This window comes from Gracilinanus agilis, chromosome 2 (genome assembly GCF_016433145.1).
Source record: "Gracilinanus agilis isolate LMUSP501 chromosome 2, AgileGrace, whole genome shotgun sequence".
In the NCBI taxonomy this organism is placed as follows: Eukaryota; Metazoa; Chordata; class Mammalia; order Didelphimorphia; family Didelphidae; genus Gracilinanus; species Gracilinanus agilis.
This window is the reverse complement of record NC_058131.1, coordinates 309227790-309248078: the sequence shown is the minus strand read 5'-3', so window position 1 is coordinate 309248078 and position 20289 is coordinate 309227790. Positions and strand designations below refer to the sequence as shown.

At 39.4% G+C, this 20289-nt stretch overlaps 1 long non-coding RNA gene across 2 annotated transcripts in view; it reads left to right on the top strand.

Moving 5' to 3' along the window:
* The window catches only part of LOC123235326, a 173901-nt gene extending 154957 nt beyond the window's left edge, over nt 1–18944 (top strand). For both annotated transcript variants that reach the window (XR_006505383.1, XR_006505382.1), the window contains one exon: nt 18778–18944. This is a non-coding gene — a long non-coding RNA (uncharacterized LOC123235326). The remainder of the gene's footprint in view (nt 1–18777) is intronic.
* Nucleotides 18945–20289: the final 1345 nt, after the last annotated feature.

The window sequence follows — 20289 nt, the reverse complement described above, 5'->3', positions numbered from 1 at the left end:
CAGGTATTAATTTGTAAAGGATTTTATTCTATCTTCAGATTTAGCTGGAATTACTTTATATCTGGTGCGTAATTCCTTCTTTTTAAGAGGCATGGAGGTTTCAGGTCACTTGGAGAAGTGTCAGATCCACTATCTTGCTGATCACATGATCTAAAAATTCTTGTTTTTAAGGATTGGAGGAACCATCAGGTGATAAGGGATGAGATTTGTTCTATTTAGTCTGAGACGATAGTACCGGAGCAGTGGTGGAAGTTGTAAAGAGACAAATTTAGATTTGATGTTGAGAAAAACTCCAAGAGTTGCTCCAAAGTGGAATGGGCTTTTTAAGAGGTGAAAGTCTTCCAGTAGAGGCTAGATGACCTCATATAGGAAATGTTATACTAGGGATTCCTTTTGGATATAGATTGGAAAAGATGGCTGATGAACTCCCTTATAATGCTCAAATTCCATGATTCTTTCCCATCTTTTAGAAAGTTCCCATTCTGAAAGTCTTTGTGGCTTTAGGACCTTTTTGGCTGAGAGCCCCTGCCAGTCTATTAGAGATCAGGTGCATAAAGTATCCTGTTGCCACTGCCCACTAGGCCTACCTGATGGCCCCTCTAATACTTTGGCCATGAATCATTGAACAGTTAACTCTTGAGTTAATGGAAACGAATGAAAAAGCATTATTATTGTTATGTATCAAACATTGTTCTAAGTAGGGAATATAAATACAAAATCAAGTTAATCCCTTCCTGCAAGGAGCTTATATTCTTATAGAGAAAGAGGAAAAACACAGGTGGAAGAGTGGTGGCCATAGAAGAATCTTTTGATGTTGAAATTCAGCCAATGGAAAAATGATGGGTCTATTCTTTATAGATGCCATGACTGATTTGAAGCGTCTGTCTGCCTTTCTACCTTTTTCTTTTCCCACTTTTTATATCTCAAATGGTCATTCCTTTCCCCCTCTCCACTGTGCCTCAGGACATTTCTCAGATGACTTGCCCCTCTGCCCAGCAGCCCAATGGGAGTGCTTCCTCCCTCCCCTGTCTGGGATAAGGAGGAGGCTCACATGTTGGGTGAGGGTTGCAGTTTGGGCACTTGATCTCTAAAAGGTTTGCCATTACTGGCTAAAGCTTTGTTGTAAGTGGAGCCAGACAGCCAGAAAAATTGCTAACGTAGTTAAAGTCTGTCCAGTCATTCTACCCTCCTCTCCCTACATGCTCTTAACTTTGAATTGTCAGTGACCTCTCTACCAGCCTTCATGCTCCAAAGAGTACTAAGAAAGTAGTTTCTAGTCCTAGTTTTATCACTTATTAGCCGTACAACTATTAACAAGGCACTAAATGTCCTTAAACTTTATTTATTTTTTTGTTTGTATAATAGATGTATTACTCTCTGGCTTTTCTTCTACCCAGGAATATTGTGAGGAACAGATAAAATAAGGAGTGTAAAAATGCTTCATAAATTGTATAGTGTTATACATATATGATTTCTGTTATTTTTGGCTTCTAGTACTTTCCTATTGCTGTCCCTTCCCTCTCTAAACATCCAGTAAACTCAATCACACTGAAAAAATAATTGTTGATCTAGGGTTGGAAGGGACCTCAGAAGCGATCTAGTCTAACCCATTTATTTTATAGATGAAAAAACTGTTTCTCATTGAGGTTAAGTGGCTTGCCAAGGCCACACAATTAGTCTCTGTCAGATGTGGATTTGAACTCAGGTACTTTGACTACAGAGCCTGTACTCTTTCCATTGTTCCACTTCTGTAGGATTTAATGACCTATGATGATGTCTCCTGGAGGAATTAATTTTTATTTTTCCCTGAGACCGAATCTCCCTATTCCACTTAGGTTGGAAGCACCATGGCCACTCACAGGCCCAATCTTACCACTGATTGGTATGGAAGCTTTGACCTGCCTTTTTTTTTTTTTTGGACCTGGACTGATTCACCTCTCCTTAGGCAGCCTGGTGACTCTGCCACCTCCTGCCCATCTCCTTTCCCCCGAATGATCTGGTGTGGGACTGCTTGGGCATTCAAGCTGCTTTAGCTCCACTGCAGTTCAGAACTCTCCAAAGTCACTCATTATTTTTCTCTTTCTCTTTTTAAGAATGTAATTAATTAATTAAGAATATTTTCCCATGGTTACAAGATTCATATTCTTTCTCTCCCCTCCCTCATGATCTTTTAATTGCCAAATCTTATAGACTTTTCTCAGACCTCATCCTTCCTGACCTCTCTGAAACCTTTGAATTTTTATTATAATTTGTTCCTTTTTGATATCCTCTTTTCTCTAGATTTTTATGATACTGCTCTCTACTTGTTCTCTTCCTACCTGTATGACCATTCTTTCTTTGTCTCCTTTGCTAGATCTTCATCTATGTCATGCCTACTTGCTAACTCTGGGTGTCTCCCAAAGCTTTATCCTTCTCTCTCTATGCTATTTTGCTTGATGACCTCATCAGCTCCCATGATTCCAATGATCATGTCTATGCAGATGACCCTCAAATCTAGTTGGCTTGCCCTACCTAAACTCTCTCTTGGTTTCTAACCTCAAATCCAGTTGCCTATTGGAAATCTTGATCTGGACATATTGTAGACATCTTAAAATAATAATGTCCAAAACTGAACTCCTGATCTTTCCCCTAAGCCCTTTCTTCTTTCTAACTTTTCTATTATTGTCCAGGCTACCACTATTTTCCCACTCACCTAGACCTAAAACCCAAGTGTTGTCCTCAATTCCTCACTCTCCCTCCCTCCCTCCTCCTCATATCTGGTAATTTGTCAAGCCCTTTAATTACCTTTGTAACATTTCTCAGACATACTCTCTTTTCTTCAGGTCCTTATCACCTCATATCTGAATTATTGCAATAGCCTGTTAGTTGTTCTCTCTGCCTTAAATCTCCCCTTACTCCAGTCCATCCTTCACTTAACTATTGGACTGATTTTTATAAAGCACAAGTCTGACTATACCACCATATTCTCCATTCTTCCATCTATCCCCACTATTTAATCAACTTCAGTGGCTCCTATCACCTCCAGGACCAAATATAAAATTGATTTGGCATTTAAAGTCTTTCATAATCTGACCTCTTCCAGCATTTCCAACCTTCTTCCACCTGACTCCCTTCCATGTATACTCTGCAATCCAGTGACACTGGCCTCCTTGCTTTTCTCACACAAGCTACTCCATTTCCTGACTTGAGCATTTTTTCTGACTGTCCCCAATGCCTGGAATTCTTTCTCTCTTTATTTCTGCCTCCTGGCTTCCCTCAAGTCCCAGCTAAAATTTCACCTTCTCAATGAAGCCTGTCCTAAATCTCCTTAATCTTGGTGCTTTTCTTTTGAGACGATCTCCAATTTATCCTTTATGTATCTTGTTTGTACATAGTTGTTTGCATGTGTCTCTCCCATTAGATTATTAATTTCCTGTGGGCAGGGAATATATTTTTCTTTCTTTGTATCCCCATCCTTTATCCATGGTGCTTGGCAAATAGTAGGCATGGAGTTTATTGCCTGGTGATTAACTACTTAATAAGTATTTATGGTTTAATGGTGGTATTGAAAGGCAAGAGAGATTTTTGACCTGGAAGTCTTTCTTGGCCAATGTTTACACATTGCATAGTCATTTCCACTTAAACCTGACCTTCCAGCCTCTGCCACCTCTGAATCTGAACTCTGTTGCCTGAGTTGGCTATTTGCTGGGGTGTGACTGGTGGTATATCAGAATCCTGATCAAAACCAACTGGGTCCTTCGAATAGACTTCCTGCCTGGGGAAGGAAAGGGAATTTTCATCATTATGCTGAATTGGAAAATATTCTGCAAAAGTGTGAGCTGGGAATGAGAGAAATCTAGGCATGTTTGGAAGGTAGAGTTCCTTCCTATAGCTGACTTAGATCATGTTTGTATGGAAGCCACATGTCAGATATTTTCCCCTTCTATGGATGGGAGGGGTGGATGAAAGGAGAAGGAGATAATTTAGAAATAGAAAAAAAGACTGAGCCTTCTAGCCAGCATTGGCTGGTAATTCCACAGAGGGAAGAATATGAGGGGGCCTCCCTGAAACACTTATAGGCTATGAAGACCACAAGATATAGTGGGAAAGGTTCTGGAACCAGGGAACCTGGGTCTGAATATGGCCATGCCCCTTAATTATCTACGTGACTTTGGGCAAATTGTTCAATCTCTCTCAATCTCAATTGCATCATCTGTTAAATGGGACGTGGGTAGATTAAGTGATTTGTTTTTGTTGTTAGCAGAGATACTAGAGTGATTTGCCATTTTCTTCTCCAGCTCATTTTACAGATGAGGAAACTGAGGCAATTGGGGTTAAGTGATTTGCCCAGGGTCACACAACTAGAAAGTGTCTAAGGCTAGATTTGAACTCAGAAAGATGAGTCTTCTTGTGTGAAGGGAAGGAAAGGAGAGAGGAAGGTAGAGGAAGGGAAAGGAAGGTAGTGGTCCCTGCCCTGGCAGGGGGAAATTGACCAGAGCCCTTCGGTGCTCAAATAAAAGATCAGAGAGCAACTTAGGGTTTAGCTAAGGTTTTATTTAAATTAGAAAAGGGAAGGTCTAGGGAAAATTAGGAGGTAGATAGAAGGGAAAAAGGCGCCAAAGGAGAGCTCAGGACCCAGGCTCCAGAGCTCTAAAAGGCACCAAACTTTCTATTTTATACTTTCTGTGACACCTCCCACAAAGGAAGTGGTGGGAGGTGTCGGGGGAAGTTGTAGCAGGGAGCCCTGGGAGTTGTAGTCTCCTAGGACTTACAATAATTTTAAATGACACCACCTATTTCCCCAATTCAGTGACCACAAAGGTCATTTTCAGTTCTAAATCTATTATTTTTTGATGAAATGGTCTTGGGTTTCACTCTCTATTAACTTAAATATTGGACTCAAATGAATAAGAAAGGATATAGTTGGATCCCTCTCCCAGGTTCAAGGTGCTCATCAAACTAGTCAATAGCTTCCTCCCTTTTCCTTGTTCCCAAGGAGATTCTGATGTTTTTTGGTCTTGGTCTCTCTGATATCCTGGAGTAACTCTGTCCAGTCTAAATCTGGAATTCAGTTCTGGACACCACAGTTTAGGAAAAATGGTGTTAAGAATTGTGTTCCAGTGGTCTACTGCCCAGCTTAAGAGTCAAGAAGACCTGATTTCAGGTTCTACCTCTGACACATACTGGAAGAATATTACTTAATTCTCAGTGTAATTCCTTGACATTATTAAGTTATAGAGCAAGTGGATATCTACATTAGCTAAGGGAATGACCTTATAAGGAGTTCTACGCTCCATGGAAATCACAAGTCCACTAAAGAGAAATATTGAGCTCTATAATATCCAAGGAAGAGGTATAGTGAAAGCCCTAGAGTCCATGCAATATGACAGCTGGTTGAAGGAACTGATGCTGTTTGACCCGGGAAAAAGAAAGCTGGGGGATGGATTTTGCTACTTTTTCTTTGAGTACTTATCATAAATCCAGAGCTTAAAAGAACCTCTAAGAGCATCTCACTCAATCCACTCATTTTTATAGATGTAGAAACTGAGCTTCAGGGAGTCTGTGACTTGTCCAGGGTCACACACCTTAGAGGTGTATTGGTGGTACAGCAGATAGAATGCTAAATATGGAGTCGGGAAGACCTGAATTCAAGTTTAACCTCAGACACTTCCTAGCTATGGGACCTGGGGAAAGTCACAACCTCTGTTTGCCTCAGTTTCCTCATCTATAAAAAAGGGATAATAATAACACCCACCTCCCAGGGTCGTTATAAGGATCAAATTAGACAGTATTTGTAAAGTGCTTTGTAAGCTTTTGGTTAAATTATTTTTAAAATTACATGTAATAGCAAATTTCCACATGTTTTCTGAAGTTACATGATCCAAATTGTCTCCCTTCTTTTCTCCCTCCCCCCTCCCAGAGCTGGCAAGCAATTCAATCTGGGTTATACTCTTTGTATCCTTTTAAAATAACTATTATATAAATGCTAGTTTTTATAAGTAAGATTTGAAACTAGGTCTGCTGACTCCTGAGCCAAGACTCGTTATACTGTACCTCCTGACTCTATTGAAAAACCTTCATTTGCAAGAAAGATTTTGCCCACAGAGGGTAAAACCAGAAGGAAAGTGTCAGATATTTTAAGGGGAAAATTCAGGATGGTATCAGGAGAAGCTTCCTAACTATTAGAGCTAACCTAAAATGGAATGGAATGACTGGGGAGAAAGGGTGTTCCCTCCCTGGGCCTCAGTAGCCTTATGGGTGAAATAACAGGATTGGGCTGTATCTATGGATATATCAATGGACTATATCTATGGACTATATCTATGATCTGAAGAGCCAGTGATCCCTCACTGAGGGTTGATCACTTCAAGCAAAGGTTGGAGTCATGAGGTGGTGAAGTTTCTTTTTTGGTTTAAGGATTGAGCCAGATACCCTCTGAAATCCATGGCTCAGATATTCAGGGATCTGGGAGGTCTGGATTTTAGTTGGGACTTTCTCAGGGAATGTTCCTTCCTGCTTTCTGGGTTTCAGCTACCTCATCCTTTTTCTGTCCCAACAGATCTAGCCTTGTGTATTCTCCAATTCTATGTTTTAAGAGTCTGAGGACATAAACCCCTTTGAGATCAGAACAGGCAGGTTCTTCATGAATTTGAACAATAGGTGAATAGTTCTGCTGGGTCTGGGGCCGAAGCTTCAGGAAACCTTGTTCCTTCTATCTCAAGAATATTAATGAGGACCTAGACAGGCTAGAAAATCTAGGAGCTGGGGAGGAGAGATGATAAATTTATATTTAGGACTAGAAGAGACCTTGGAAGTCACTTGATCAAACCTTTTATAACTGAAGAAACTGGTCTCAGAGAATTAAAATGACTTTCCAGTGTCACACAAGAAATATGTGTTAAAGCTGGGATATAAGATCTTTCTACTGCACCATAATGGTGCCCATGGTGGCACAGAAGCAGTCCCCACCAACAAGAAAACTCTGCTGGGCTGGATCTTGGCAATATGATGGAGCTGGCATAGTATCAGGAATAGTTAGAACAAAGGAATAGATATGAGGAATGTTATATAAGGAGAGTTGGGGGAGTGGAAAGGGTGCTGGTCCTGGAGTCAGGAAGATTCGAATTAAAATCCAGCCTCAGATATTTTACTATCTATACGAGCCAAGCAAGTCACTTAACATTATTTGCCTCAGTTTTCTCGTCTGCAAAATGAACTGGTGAAGGAAATGGCAAACTACTCCAGTATCTTTGCCAAGAAAATCCCAGAGTGTCACAGAGTCAGATATAACTGAAAATGACTAAACAACAAAAATATTTGGAGAATAGCAAGTAGGCCATGATACTTGGATACTTGGTATATTTTGTGGTTGGGGGGAATAACATGTAATCACCTTGGAAAGCCAGGTTGTAGTATGTTAGATTTAAAATAACTTAGAGGCAATGGGGAGCTATTGAAGCTTCTTGAGCAAGTAGAGTCACTGGATAAAATCTGTACTTTACAAATATCAATTTGACAATTATGTGAAGGATGGATTGGAAGTGGTTGGATAATGGGAATAGCAAATTGTATTAGGCTATGACAATAGTCCAGGCCAGAAGTAAAGACCTGAGCTAGGATGTTTGTGATATGAATAAAAGAAGAGGATAGATGGAAGAGTTTGAAAAAAAAGAACTGAAAAGACTTAGTAACTAATTAGGTATAGGGGGAGAGGGAAAATAAAGTATAGAAGATGACCTATAGGTTGTGGACCTAGGTGAATAGAAGAATGATATTTAGTACTCAACAGAAATAGAGAAGATAGTGGGTTGGGTGATTAGGGGGAAATATGAGTTAGATTTTGAATGTGTTAAGTTTGAGATTTCTGTGGAAAATTCAGGTGGAGATATCCAATAGGATGTTGGAGATGGGAGGTTAGAATGTTTATCTTAGTAGATATTTTATTTACTTTTTTTACTTTTTATATTAAAGTAAATTAAATTTTTAAATTTTTTCCATGGTTACATGATTCTTATTGTCTCCCTTCTCTCCTCTCGTCCCCACCCCCCCCAGAGTTGACAAGCAATTTCACACAGTAGATATTTTAAAATGTTTGCCAATTAATTAATTTGGGGCCTCCCCATCTTTCTTTTTTAAAAATAAGTTTTTAATAATGCCTTTTTATATCATCATAGTTTTCTCCAAAATCATCTCAAATTCTTATGCTCACAACCTAGGAGTTATCTTGGATCCCTCACTATATCTTACTCCCCATATCCAAGCTATTGCCAAACCTTGTCCATTTTACCTTTCAAATACCTCTCAAATATGCCACCTCTCTCCTCTGTAACTGCCAGCTTTCTAGTGCAGATCCTTATCACCTCATGCTAGCCTATTGTGAAAGCCTGCCAGGCACAGTGCTTGACAAAAGCTTATTGTAGGTGCTCTATATTACATATGTTAGAGTAGGTGCTCAACAAATATTTATCGATTGATTGACCTATCCCACTCTCTCAGAGATCAATTCCTTATAACAACTAGCATTTTTTAAAAACAAAAGTAGAGAAAAAAAATTGGCATAACTGATCAATATATTGAAAAAAATCCCAAAACATATGCACTGTGTAACATCTGAAGGGTTAGGTTAGAAAGTTTCCTCTCAGGGGGGCAGCTGGATAGCTCAGTGGATTGAGAGTCAGGCCTAGAGATGGGAGGCCCTAGGTTCAAATCTGGCCTCAGACATTTCCTGGTGGTGTGACCCTGGGCAAGTCACTTGACCCCCATTGCCTTCCCTTACCACTCTTTTGCCTTGGAGTCAATACCCAGTATTGACTCCAAGACGGAAGGTAAGGGTTTAAAAAAACTAAAAAAAAAAAAAAAAAAAAAAAAGAAAGTTTCCTCTCATATCTCTTCTTTTGAGTCATATTTGTTCTTTATAATTCTGAAACATTCGGTTTTGATTTTTGTGTATGTGATTGTTCTTTCCATTTACATTATTGTAGTTATAGAATATATTGTTTTCCTGACTTTGTTTACTTTACTCTGCATCAGTGCATATCGATCTTTCCATACTTTTCTGTGTTAATCACATTCATCATTTCTTATAGCACAATACTATGCCATTACATTCTTGTACCACAATTTGTTGGGCCATTCTCCAGTTAATGGACAGCTACCTTGTTTCTAATTCTTTGTTATCACAAAAAATGCTGCTGTCAATATTTTGGTATATATAGGGAATTCTGTCCCCAATTAATGGCTTCCTCAGGATATAACCCATAAAGGAACCTTAGGATCAGAGGGCATGGATACCAAGATCACTTTATTTGCATAATCCCCCTGTCTTTTTTAGATTTTTTTTTTTCTGTCTTCCTTACCCTTGCACCAAATTCTACTTCCAGAGGCCTATGCTTACCTAGGCACCTTCTGTGAAAGAGGAGAGTTTATAGATCTGCTTTCCCATGCCAAGGTGTGAGGGACAGCTCCCTCTATAAATTAGGTGGTCACTAACTCTTCATTGAATTGAATGGATTCTTTGAGAACTTAGAGTCCTCATTGGTTAGGGTATTGTGAAAAGGTACTAGATTTTTAAGGAGAAGACTTAGATACAAATCCTTTCTTCAACTTATATTGTACCCCCTTGCCAGAAAAATTATACCAGGTTTGAGGCATTCTGCAGGTCAGCATCCTTCTAAGACGACAGCTTACAAATACCCTCTACTGTATTACTTTTGTCAGTCAACCAGAGGTTACATTGATTTAAATCAAAAGATAGGAGTTGGTAGGAAATGATGGGCTATTTGAATATTTCTTTGTTTTCTGTATCTATTGTCCATTCTGTTTTTATTTTTATTTTTTGCATTTCCATGGGGATAAAATAAAGATTGTCCTGTACCCAATATGCATTCAGTACCTTGAGTGCTTCTATGAAAACTAGGGATCTCTTCTATCTACATTTGAGAAAGCCTAGATATCAGGTAAATTGGGGGATTTTTCCTGGGGCAACTGTAGGTGTGGGTAAAAAGCCAACGAGGGGAAATAATCCAGAAAGTTCTTCATGTTTTCAGAAAACCAAGTGGCTGACGTTCCAGGTAAGCGGGAGGTCTTTGTTTAAAGGTGCCACTCAGGGTCACTTCCCTAAGGTTGGAATTATAAATTCCTAGGCTCAGAAAAGAAAACCTATTATTTGCACTTAAGATCATGCATGTTACATGTGCCCACATGGGTCTGATGATGTGTATCTGTGCATGTACGTCTGCTGGTATCGGTGTCTTATGGATTGGCCTCTGTGCCACGTCAGGTAGTGTCATTGCCCTCGAGTAGCAATTAAAACTATCAGCTGAGACTGGCGAGGAGGGTCAAAGCTGGGAAAGCCAGAAGCTCTGAAGATGGAGAGAGTTTTAACAATGGTGTCACGTAGGAGCCTATTTGCCAATCCAGGCCATTTTGTGGGTTTGATATTGTCACTAGAGCGGGACTCAGAACTCTGCTGACAGCCACTAGAGGGCATTTAAATTTTAAATGCCGGCTGCTCTCAGAGAGGACAATAAGAAATATGTGTGTGCTTTTTTAAAAAATAATTTGAAAACCAGAGGAAAAAAGAATCCTGCTTATTTCCCCGCTGCTCTTGTCTTCCTGCTTTTAACGAAAGGCCTTTTCCCTCTTGGCCCATATCCTATCAGATACCCCAAAGGAAAGTAAAACTCAACAGACACTCTCAGAGATAAAAACCCCAGTAAAAGTTTCTGGTTCTAAACCTTCTTTTATGGCACTGACTGGGAGTATTCCTGAAAGGATATTTTGAAAAGTGAAATGATCCATTTGTCCCCTTGTAAAATGCAAGGCGCTGCCGGAGGCACAGCCTCCTCCTGCTGCCTGCAGCCAGCTCATTCCACGAACACACAGCAGAGACTGTGTCAGGGCAACGGGATGAGCAGAGATGGCTGACTCCACTCTCCTCCTTTGTCCCTGTGTACCGAGCCTCCAGCAGCAGTCACTGACACACCAAGCCACCAGCTCAGGGTTCAAATCTCCCATCTGTAGGCAGGCTATGCAGCTATCCCCATGCTGTGACAGAAGGAGCATTGGGAAGGCTGTCCCACTCCTCAAGCATCTCTATGCCTCTTAAAGATTCATTCTTTTGGGTCTTTAGCAAGCTCCCATATTCAAGTGTAGATATCCCAGGGGGGAAAGGAATAGCTGAGGTTGTTGGGCATTAATAGCTCATTGGGGACTAGCTAATAACTAGCTTTAAAGAAAGGCTTTGAGAAAAGAGATATAGAGGAGACGTCTAGGTTCTGTTGGTAGGGAAGTCAGGACTAAATCAAGGAGGAAGAGAGAGGATGTTTGGGGAACAGAGGGCTTAAGTAGTGGCAAGTACCTTTTGTGCCACAACACTATTGCTGATGAGGTCTCTCCCATGCTCCTCCAGAACACTAAAGGTATTTAGGTATTTATAGCATGCTCAAAAGGGGCGGGGGGGGGGAGTATTTAAGAACTAGAAATATGACTTTTTTGTTTTAGGAAAGTTATGTAGGAAGATGGAAAGAGAATATCTAATTGCTTTCAATGGGTTCATGAAAAGAGGGCCAAAGGAGCACATCTTACTCTGGAGGAAGTTTGGTAGATAGAGAACCAAAGATCTAGAGCTGAGAGGGACCCTAGAAGTCATCTAGTCTACTTTCTTGAGCTGGATAGAACCCTAGAGGTCATCTACTCCACTTTCTTGAGCTGGAAGGGATCCTAGAGGTTATCTAGTCCAATCCCTTTAGTTGGAAGGAGCCATGGAGGTCGTCTAGTCCAATCCCTTAAGATGGAAAGGACCTTAGAGATCAGTCTTCTCTGAGCTGGAAGGGATTTTAGAGATCATTTAATCCAATCCCCTAATTTTATAGTTGAGGAAACAGATTCCCAGAGAGGCTAAGTTAATTTGTCCAGGATTACACAGAGACTGAGTGGAATAGCTATCAAGTCCTCTGCCTCTGCCTTTGCCTCTATTGCTTTTCCCACTCCCCTGGCCTGGCTCTCTATATGATTGCTGATTCTCCGTCAATAGTTGTTGACAAACTGGAAAATGAGAGTGACGTCAGAGGACTAGAGATGAGCAAATGCTCCAGTTTTCAAAATGTTCTTAATCATTTTATAGTCTTTAGGATAGGAAATAGATTTTATGGTCTGGTGAACTTGATTTCTTTTTCTAGCAAGATGCAAGAATGTACTATTAAAGGGATGGTTTGTGAACATTTGAAAGTGAAGTGATAATCAGTCAGCAGACTTTTCTTGAGAAAGATTAATTTCATTCCTTTTGGGGGGGTGTTAATAAAGTACCTTACATTTATATAGCCATTTAAGGTTTGTGAAGCACTTTATAAACATTATCTCATTTGATCTTCACAATGATAATAAGAGGTAGATGGTGCTGTGATTATCCCCATTTTGCAGGAGTGGAAAATGAAGCAGATTGAGGTTAAGTGATTTGCCCAGGTACACACAGTAAGTGTCTGAGTCCAAATTTGAACTCAGGTCTATTTGACCCAAGGCCCAATGCTTAATTCAATACTCCACTTAGCTGCTATTACTGGCTTAGAAGAGCAGGGTGATTTTACAGATCTAGTAGACCTGAATTGTTTTGATGATTTTTTATATCATTGTCACTTTCCAATCCCCTTTCCTGTCCCATAGAAACCTCCTATATAAAGATGAAGTATAGTCAAGAGAAATAAGTCCTCACATTGGTTATGTCTGACATTTGCCCAAATCTATATCTTTAATCTACCACCTTGCTGAGAGATGATCTTCTAGAGTGAGACTGACTGTTGCACCAGTCTGTTGAATGTTTGTATATATAGGATTTCCCTCCACCCCCATCTTCAACCTTTTTGGGATATAGTTAGTAGCTAGTTTGTACATGCTCTTGAGAGCAGATTGTTAAATTATCTGTGTGAGCATTTACACCTAAGAAATCACCAGGCCCTTTAAATCAGGGTTTGATTTATTGTTTTATTGTTTTGTTGGTTGTTTATATTTAAGAAAGTGATGAAGAAAACATTAATAATGCAAATTAAACTTAGCTTTGAGTTGTGTGTACATTTTTTTCCTGGAGAGCTGGTTGTTAAATATTTATCAGCATGCCTCTGAGTATATGCCAATATGGTTTATTGACTTTTCTAGGAGATATAAAGATTGGACCTGGTGAGGAAAAACTTAGTACTAATGCATTTGGCACTTTCTCTGTAATTTATAATCTTAGAGAGGTGCCTAGAACTCCAAGAGGCTAAATGACCTTTCCAGGTCACATAGCATAGTGTGAGACTTGAACTTAGGTCTTTCTGGTTTCAAGACCAACTCTTTATCTACTTTTTAAATGTAGAATTTTATTTATTTCTTTTACAACAATATTCTAGAGGCCCCTAAGGGGCATAACATTATTTAGGATTTTATGTCCAATGGCTTTGGCAGAAAAATTGTTATGGAAATTGGCCCAAAGCATCTTACTATTTTCATGAGCCTTAAGCACCTTTTCCTAGATCACTCTGATTCTATTATGTATGCCACCAGGAGTCACTCTTTTATTTTCTTTATACACATAAGCTTATCTTTTGCCTAAACCGAATTCAGTTTCATCCTAAGCACAGCCTCCCTCAATTTTCAGGAGAGCAGTATACTCTCTCTGGTTTTATAGACCACACTACTAATCAGCAAATTGGCCTTAGACCACACACAACCTTCTAGATATTTAGTGATTCTGGAAGTCCTCTCCAACAAGCTTCTAAGGCTCCAAAGTGGTGGACAAAGTTCCAAATAGTTTTTATCAGAATAGTTGGACCACAGTGCCTACATCAGTGCATTATTGTCTTCTGGTAGTTCTTCCAACATTTGCTATTTTTGACTTCTATCATCTTTAACAATCTGGTGGGTGAACTGAAACCTTAGAATTGTCTAATTTGCATTTTTTATTTTTATTGGAAATTTGGAACATGGTTTCATATAGTTGTTGATGGTTTGTATCTCTTTATTTGAAAACTGCTTGTTCGTATCTTTTGACCATCTACTAGGGAATGGCTCTTGGTCCTTAGATATTTGTAGTGATGTCCTTTATATCTTGGATATCAGTCCCTTGTCACAGATCTGTAATGTAAAGTTGTTTTTTCTTACCTGGCAACTGGGTCTTTTTTTTTTAAACCTTACCTTCCATCTTAGAACTGATCCTAAGTATCACTTCCAAAGCAGAAGCATGTTAAGAGCTAAGCAGTGGGGGTTAAGTGTCTTGCCCTGGGTAACATAGCTAGGAAGTACCTGAGATTAATTTGAACCCAGAATCTCTAGGCCTGGTTCTAAATCCACTAAAGCACCTACCTGCCCCAGCAACTGGGTTTTTATCATACAAAAGCTTTAAACATTTTTTGTTTTATCTATTTTTATGCAAAAGCTTTAAAAATTTATATAATCAAAATTTCTGTTTTATCTTTTATGATCTCATATATCCTTTATTTAAGAGTTTTCCTCCTAATTATAGATCTGAAAATTGCTTCTCTCTATTCTCTATTAAATATAATATTTAATTATGTTGTGATTTAAGACAATCTTTATGTTAAGGTTGTCTGTTTTTATATGGCTTTTATATTGACCAAAGCCTAATTTCTGCCAAACCCCTTTCTAGCTTTCCAGTGATTCTTATCAAATAGGAAATCTTAGCCCCCAAAATTGGAACAAGAATTCAATAATTCCTGCAGTGAGTCAAGACAAACTCTCATGATATCCTTATGGGCAAAATGGCAAGGTATGGGCTAGATAATGGCATAGTTAGGTAATTTTGAAATCTGTTTCATTCAATAGAACGTAGCCAACTGGGTTGTTTTCAACTTGGAGAGTGGTTTCTAGTGGAGTGACCCAGGGATCTGGCTCTGTGCTGTTCAATATTTTTGCCAATTACTTGGATAAAAGTGTAGGAGTTGAATATTTGTAGATGACACAAATCTGGAAGTTAGCACACTGGACCCCAGAATCAGGATCCAAAGAGATCTTGGCAGGTTATCACCACAGATTACACCTAATGAGATCAAGTTCAATAGTGATAAATGTGAGATCTATGAGTTTAAGGATCAAATGAACAACTGAGGGGTAGAGGAAGACCATCTGGACAGCAGTTCATCTGAGAAAGAAAGATATGGGGCTTTTAGTGAACTGCAAGCTCAGTGAGAGTTTAGAGAATGACATAGTAGTCAAAAAAACACTCTTTCATAGGCTGCATCATTTGAGAATTAGGGTCCAGAAGGAGGATTGTGATAAAGCTACTGTTTTATGTATGCTCTAATCGGACTACTCCCAGAATATTATGTTCAATTCTGAATTGTTCCATTTGAGGAAGAGGATTGGCAATCTGAGGGACATCTACAGGAGGGTGGTGGACAGTGAATGAGGATCATGTGAAGGAATGGAAGTCCCTTCCAGTTCTAAATTTTATGATCCTATGTTTAGCCTCAAGAAGAGAGATTTTTGGAGGGGGTGGGGTATGAGAGTGGAGTTCAATTATTTGAAAGGTACTTAAGTGGAAGAGGCAATTGACTTGTTTTGTTTGACTCCAGGCAGATTTTAGCCAGGTATAAGGAAAACTTTTCTAACAATGTAACAGTTTATCTGGAGAGGCAGTGGAGGGTTCCCTCTCACTGAGGATTTCAAGGCCAGATGACCACTTGTTAAAGATATTGTTGAGGGGAAATTCCCTAAATCTCATTCCACTCTGAGAATCTATACTTCCTAAAAGCTTGGAAATAGTGTCTCTACAGGATGCTATCAGAAAAATCTGGGAAGACTTACACAAATTGATGCAAAGTGAAGTGAGCAGAACAAGGAAGGGGAACATTGTCCACAGTACCAGCAGTATTGTATGATAATCAACTGTGAATGACTTAGCTATTCTTGCCAATACAAAGATCCAAAGCAATTCTAAAAGACTTAGGAAAAATGCTATCCGCATCCAGGGAAAGAACTGATGGAGTCAGAATATAGATTGAAGCATATTATTTTTGACTTTATTTATGTGTGTGTGTGTCTGTGTGTTTTGGTCTGTATTTTCTCTCATAACATGATTAATATGGAAGTATGTTTTTCTTGACTGCACATGTATAACCTATATCCAATTGCATGCCATCTCAGGGGAAGGTAGGGGAGAAAGGGAAGAAGATAATTTGGAATTCACAATTTAAGAAAATGAATGTTAAAATTATTTTTACGTGTAATTGGAAAACAGAAGCTATTAAAAAAGAATATGATGAACATGGAAGTAGGTACTCTATAATAAAACATGTACAACCTATCATATTACCTGCCATTTTGGGGAAGGGAGAGTGGTAGAGGGGAGGGAGAGAACATGGAATGCAAAAATGCAGAAAATGATTGAAAAATTGAAAATTATATCAGAAAATTATATCTAGAAAAAAATAAAAATGAAAAAAAAAAGAAATAGCATCTCTAGTTTAGTCTGTTTCAGGGCAAAGGCTAGTTAGAACTATTGGATAGAACCATAGTCACCTCTCATTCCATGGAGCCAGAAATGCTAAAGTCATTAATAAACTTAAAAAAAATTTTTTTCTGTGCTTGAAGACTACTACCATGTACTCCTAAGGTACTGTACTGATAATAACTCGATTAGAAGGAATCAAGGATGAATAAATCAATCTCTGTCCCTACAGAGCTTATAGTTTAGTTGTGAAGAGACAGTATGTAACACATTAAGAAGTAAATAGCAAAGCAATTCTGGGAGTTTTGTGGAAGGAGAGATCTTTGAGAACTTGAGTAGTGAGGGAAGACTTCTTGGACAAGATGAGAATTGAGTTGGATCTTGAGCATAGAGAAGAATTCAGGCAGATGGAAAGGTGAGAGAGTGTATTAGAGTCAAGTTCTTGAGAAAGGAATGTAAGGATAAGAAAGCACTTGGTATGTTCAAATTAGGGTCAATAGAGAAAAGACTGAAGAAAGACTGAGGCCACATTACTGAAGCATCTGAATGTTGGTGCAAGAAGTCTAGAGGTAGTGTTTGTAAAAAGGGCATGGCATTGGGAGGTAGGAGATGCATCCAGGTTTTAATTTCAACACCATCATTAATGAACTTTGTAATCTTGAGCAAGACTTTTCTTCTCTACTCTGGACTTCGGTTTCCTCATCTATAATATAAGGGATTGGACCAGATACCCTTGCAGCCCTCACATTTGGTCCTTTTGTAATTTAAGATTTTATCCTATAGGCCATGTGTGGACATTGACAGGTTTTGACTAAAGGGAGTAACGCATGCAAACAAATAACCTCTCTAATCTGGAAAAGCTGGAATTGGGGAAGAGAGCTGTTTTTTTGGTCTAGAAATTGGACATCATCTCTGCTGAGCTCACATTGGGTCAGATGAATGCTTTATAAAGCAACCTGAGGAGAAGGAGGAGGAGGAGGATAATGTACATTTAGATAGTCCTTATTGAATATATCTACATATATATATATATATATTTATAACAAATACAAGGTACTTTTCTCATAATATCCCAGAAAGGCTGGTAATACAAATACAATCCCCATTTTACAGATGAGCAAACTGAAACTCCTAGAAGAGAAGTGACTCTAAATTCTGACACTTTTCATCAGGTCACTTGCTAAGAGGATAGCTTACAGTTAGTTAGTCATGAACAAAGTCCATAGCTCTTTTCTTTGTAGTGTTGGAAGAAAAGCAGTGTTGAATGAATAGCTAGAACAAAGGCTGCCTAAACCTCAGGCTAGCATATCTGTACAGTGTGCCTGCCCTGGCATCAGCCACTCTAATGATCTCTTGCTTCTGGGCCATTTGCAAAGGAGAAGGAAGTGTTTTATGTGTGGACTTCCTTGGTCTTTGTTCCCCTTGGCAAGTTCATGCAGATAATAAAAGCTAATGGAGGGTTTATAGTTTCTAGTGATGATAGGGGAACCTTTAAGGAAAGTAACCTAATGTAGAACTATAGGTGGACCTAAATTTGAAGTAAGGTTTGAGTAGACACAGGAGAAAGGGCTTGCCTTATGATCCAAAAATATCTTTTTGAAACCTAGGATTTAGGGCTGGAAGGCACCTTACAGACCATCTCATCCAATTCCCTTATTTTCCAGATGAGGAAACTGAGTCCTGGTACAGTGAAGTGACTTGCCCTAGGTGACAGAACCTGGATCAAACCTGCATTCTCTGACCCCAAATCCAGAGCTCCCTCCAGTACCCATTTCTTCTAATCTGGGTTTCCAAATGTTCAAGAGGATTTTGTTTTGGTGGGAGTCGGAGGAGAGGTTAAAGTTTCTTTCTCTGATAGCCCCAGTGCCTGTCTGTTAGAGTCTAAAGGAAGGAAGCAGCTGTGACCCTCGCTTGTAAGCTCGTCCAAGGGAACTGGCAAACTGAGTTATTTTCCCCTTTTAGCTCTCTAGAGTTTTGTGTGTTGCTTTTGTTCTGTCACGGCACAGAGTGGAAGTGGCAGAAATGGAAGGGCTTAGGGGATTTGCATAGTTCTCATTTAATAAGGGATTTCTTATGTTTTCTGTGTTTTTGGTTCCTTTCCCCACCCCAGGGTTTGTTTAACTTTGTGCCTGGCCCCCTTCTTAAGGTGAGACTGACTCTAGTGCTTGGGCTCTGGGGCACACTCAGTCTCTACTAGGCACACAGAGAAGCTTTACAAAATTTCTACACATCTCAACAGGGAACCAGAGCTGAAATCCCTGCATCTTTGGTCGTTTGGAGTATAAATTGAATATAGTTTCTCTCTCTCTCTCTTTCTCTCTCTCTCTCTCTCTCTCTCTCTCTCTCTCTCTCTCACCTAGGGAGTGGACAGCAGTGCCTCTCCAGGGAACATCCTGAATAACCTACATAGACGTGGAAGAATGGAAACATCCAGTGACCAGAAATCCCCAGTTAATAAACCTCATGCCATTTCTGAAGAGTGGTTGAACCTGGGGTTGGCAATCCTTGTGAAGATTTGTTTTCCTCTGACCTCCCTTCCCCCCCCCCCCAAGAATTGTTGAACTAATTGTCAAATAGACAACTGGTGAGAAATCAGGGCCATTTTTTAAAATAAGGGGTTGGTGAACTCATTGGCACCAGGGATTCTGGGCTAGAGTTCTCCCTTTCAGGAACACCCGTTCCCCTTTCCATCCCACAGTGGGAGATCCAATTCAGAAACAGATTCCTCTCCCCACCCCTCCCAAAAGCTGTTAGGGCACTTCGATTAACTTAATGTCTTCTGGCTAGCACAACAAATTTACTATCATTACAGCTTTGTAATTAATACCCTTTGCTTTCTGTTCCTGGCCCAGATGTGATTGATTTAAGGGAATATTTTAATCTGGAATCTCAGAATAGAGCGATAAGAGAAACCATGGGGTGGTTGGGTTGCAATAGATATATTTATTGTCCAAGACTGACCATCAGATGAGTGGGAGTAGTTAATTACTTGAAATGGATAGCTAATCACTCTCTGTTTTTATTATTCCAATTCCTGTCCTTCATGGGGTCGTTGTGAATTAGTACTGTGCCATTTTCTAAAATATCAGGCATTTTTATACATTAGGTATAGTGAATGGCAAATACTTGATGTAAAGTCTGCAGTTTTACTCCATAACCAGATTGTAAAATATGAAGTGAATTAATCATAACTGCAAAGAGTAATGGTACATTTTCTCTTATTTTATCTTTAGTGCCTTTCAGATCATGTTTTAAAACCTTCTACATCTGGTGTACAGAACGAGGCAGCGGCTTGGTAGTGGATAGCAAGAGGCAAAGGTCAGACCAGAGGCTGCACAAATATTGTGTACTGGATTTATTGTTTTAATTAAGAGGGTGGCAGTTCATCATAAAGTGTTTATGGCGTTTCTGCACAGTGCAGCATTTTGAAATCAGCTGTTTTAATGAAAACATAATGTCATATCTGTCAAAGTTCTAAATATTTTGAAAGTGAAATATAGAAACAAGAACTTTAATTCTAGGTTTACTGAGATTAGCTCATTGAATTGCTTTTAAATCCCTTAAGAGGGTCACATCATGGGTATCGTATGGTTCCACGTAGATGACTGGGGAAAAAAAAAAGCAAAACCACCAACCACCCCACAACATCCTCAGAGGTTCTGAAGCCAGTTATTTAATAGTGAAAATACAAGCTGAAGGTTAATGTATCGAAAAGCAAAACTATTATTGTTGGCATTGGAATTTTAGATGAAAGAAGCAATAAGGGGGTGAGTGGGTCTTTGTAGTGTATGGATGTGGAGAAGCCCAATGGTACCCAAAGGAAGCAGAATGACCCCTCAAAGCTGAAGAAAAATGGATCCTCCCTCCTTTTC